Source organism: Triticum dicoccoides, chromosome 6A (assembly GCF_002162155.2).
Source record: "Triticum dicoccoides isolate Atlit2015 ecotype Zavitan chromosome 6A, WEW_v2.0, whole genome shotgun sequence".
Lineage (NCBI taxonomy): Eukaryota > Viridiplantae > Streptophyta > Magnoliopsida > Poales > Poaceae > Triticum > Triticum dicoccoides.
In genome coordinates, this window is record NC_041390.1 from 56,516,610 (window position 1) to 56,520,115 (window position 3,506).

Sequence of the window (3,506 nt, forward strand, 5' to 3'; positions counted from 1 at the left end):
GTGTACCAGATCTATTGTATACCCAACACAGTGTTAAGCAAAGGAGTACAATAGTGATCTAAGAGTAGATCACAGGACAGCGGTCAAAATTATCCTTAGTGGAATAAGGAAATATTTCTCAATTATGGAGGTGACAAAATGGTTCGTCGTAAAAAGTTACGTCGATGCAAGTTTTGACACAGATCTGGATGACTCTAAGTCTCGATCTAGATACATATTGAAAGTGGGAGCAATTAGCTAGAGTAGCTCCGTGCAGAGCATTGTAGACATAGAATTCGCAAAATACTTACGGATCTGTATGTGACAGACCCGTTGACTAAAATTATTGTTGGAAATATGCCCTAGAGGCAATAATAAAAGCATTATTATTATATTTCCTTGTTCATGATAATTGTCTTTATTCATGCTATAATTGTGTTATCCGGAAATTGTAATACATGTGTGAATAATAGACACCGACATGTCCCTAGTAAGCCTCTAGTTGACTAGCTTGTTGATCAACAGATAGTCATGGTTTCCTGACTATGGACATTGGATGTCATTGATAACGAGATCACATCATTAGGAGAATGATGTGATGGACAAGACCCAATCCTAAACGTAGCACAAGGTCGTATAGTTCGTTTGCTAGAGTTTTCCAATGTCAAGTATCTTTTCCTTAGACCATGAGATCGTGTAACTCCCGGATACCGTAGGAGTGCTTTGGGTGTGCCAAACGTCACAACGTAACTGGGTGACTATAAAGGTATACTACGGGTATCTCCGAAAGTGTCTATTGGGTTGACATGGATCAAGACTGGGACTTGTCACTCCGTATGACGGAGAGGTATCACTGGGCCCACTCGGTAATGCATCATCATAATGAGCTCAAAGTGACTAAGTGTCTGGTCACGGGATCATGCATTACGGTACGAGTAAAGTGACTTGCCGGTAACGAGATTGAACGAGGTATTGGGATACCGACGATCAGATCTCGGGCAAGTAACATACCGATTGACAAAGGGAATTGTATACGGGATTAATTGAATCCCCGACATCGTGGTTCATCCGATGAGATCATCGAGGAGCATGTGGGAGCCAACATGGGTATCCAGATCCCGCTGTTGTTTATTGACCGGAGAGCGATCTCGGTCATGTCTACATGTCTCCCGAACCCGTAGGGTCTACACACTTAAGGTTCGGTGACGCTAGGGTTGTAGGGATATGTATATGCAGTAACCCGAATGTTGTTCGGAGTCCCGGATGAGATCCCGGACGTCACGAGGAGTTCCGGAATGGTCCGGAGGTAAAGAATTATATATAGGAAGTACTATTTCGGGCATCGGGACAAGTTTCGGGGTCACTGGTATTGTACCGGGACCACCGGAAGGGTCCCGGGGTCCACCGGGTGGGGCCACCTGTCCCCGGGGGGCCACATGGGCTGTAGGGGGTGCGCCTTGGCCTACATGGGCCAAGGGCACCAGCCCCAAGAGGCCCATGTGCCTAGGGTTTCAAGGAGGAAGAGTCCTAGGAGGGGAAGGCACCTCCTAGGTGCCTTGGGGAGGAGGGATTCCTCCCCTTGGCCGCATCCCCCTAGGAGATTAGATCTCCTAGGGCCGGCGCCCCCCCCCTTGGCCCTCCTATATATAGTGGGGAGATGGAGGACTTCTTACCCTTGCCTTTGGTGCCTCCCTCTCCCTCTCCAACACATCCTCCTCCTCCATAGTGCTTGGCGAAGCCCTGCCGGAGTACTGCAGCTCCATCACCACCACGCCGTCGTGCTGCTGCTGGAGCCATCTTCCTCAACCTCTCCTCCCCCCTTGCTGGATCAAGAAGGAGGAGACGTTACGCTGACCGTACGTGTGTTGAACGCGGAGGTGCCGTCCGTTCGGCGCTAGGATCTCCAGTGATTTGGATCACGTCGAGTACGCCTTCCTCATCCCCGTTCTTTGAACGCTTCCGCGCGTGATCTACAAAGGTATGTAGATGTAATCCAATCACTCGTTGCTAGATGAACTCCTAGATGGATCTTGGTGAAACCGTAGGAAATTTTTTGTTTTCTGCAACGTTCCCCAACAGTTATCTCACAAGCAAAATATGATCACACCTTAGTACTCTTTGGGTGTTAATCACATAAACGATGTGAACTAGATTACTGACTCTAGTAAACCCTTCGGGTATAGGTCACATGACAATGTGAACTATGGGTGTTATTCACATGGTGATGTGAACTATTAGTGTTGAATCACATGGCGATGTGAACTAGATTATTGACTCTAGTGCAAGTGGGAGACTGAAGGAAATATGCCCTTGAGGCAATAATAAAGTTATTATTTATTTCCTTATATCATGATAAATGTTTATTATTCATGCTAGAATTGTATTAACCGGAAACATAATACATGTGTGAATACATAGACAAACAGAGTGTCACTAGTATGCCTCTACTAGACTAGCTCGTTAATCAAAGATGGTTATGTTTCCTAACCATGGACAAAGAGTTGTTATTTGATTAACGGGATCACATCATTAGGTGAATGATCTGATTGACAGGACCCATTCCATTAGCTTAGCACCCGATCGTTTAGTATGTTGCTATTGCTTTCTTCATGACTTATACATGTTCCTATGACTATGAGATTATGCAACTCCCGTTTACCGGAGGAACACTTTGTGTGCTACCAAACGTCACAACGTAACTGGGTGATTATAAAGGTGCTCTACAGGTGTCTCCCAAGGTACATGTTGGGTTGGCGTATTTCGAGATTAGGATTTGTCACTCCGATTGTCGGAGAGGTATCTCTGGACCCTCTCGGTAATACACATCACATAAGCCTTGCAAGCATTGCAACTAATGAGTTAGTTGTGAGATGATGTATTATGGAACGAGTAAACAGACTTGCCGGTAACGAGATTGAACTAGGTATTGAGATACCGACGATCGAATCTCGGGCAAGTAACATACCGATGACAAAGGGAACAACTTATGTTGTTATGCGGTCTGACCGATAAAAGATCTTCGTAGAATATGTAGGAGCCAATATGAGCATCCAGGTTCCGCTATTGGTTATTGACTGGAGACATATCTCGGTCATGTCTACATTGTTCTCAAACTCGTAGGGTCCGCACGCTTAAGGTTTCGATGACAGTTATATTATGAGTTTATGAGTTTTGATGTACCGAAGGATTTCGGAGTCCCGGATGGGATCGGGGACATGACGAGGAGTCTCGAAATGGTCGAGACATAAAGATTGATATATTGGAAGCCTATTTTTGAATATCGGAAGTGTTTCGGGTGAAATCGGGATTTTACCGGAGTACCGAGAGGTTACCGGAACCCCCCCCGGAAGGTATATGGGCCTTAGTGGGCCTTAGTGGAAGAGAGGAGAGGTGGCCAGGGCTGGGCCGCGCGCCCCTCCCCCCTAGTCCGAATAGGACAAGGAGAGGGGGGCGGCGCCCCCCTTCCTTCTCTCTCTCCTCTTTTCCCCCTCCCGAATCCTATTCCAACTAGTAAAGGGGGGAATCCT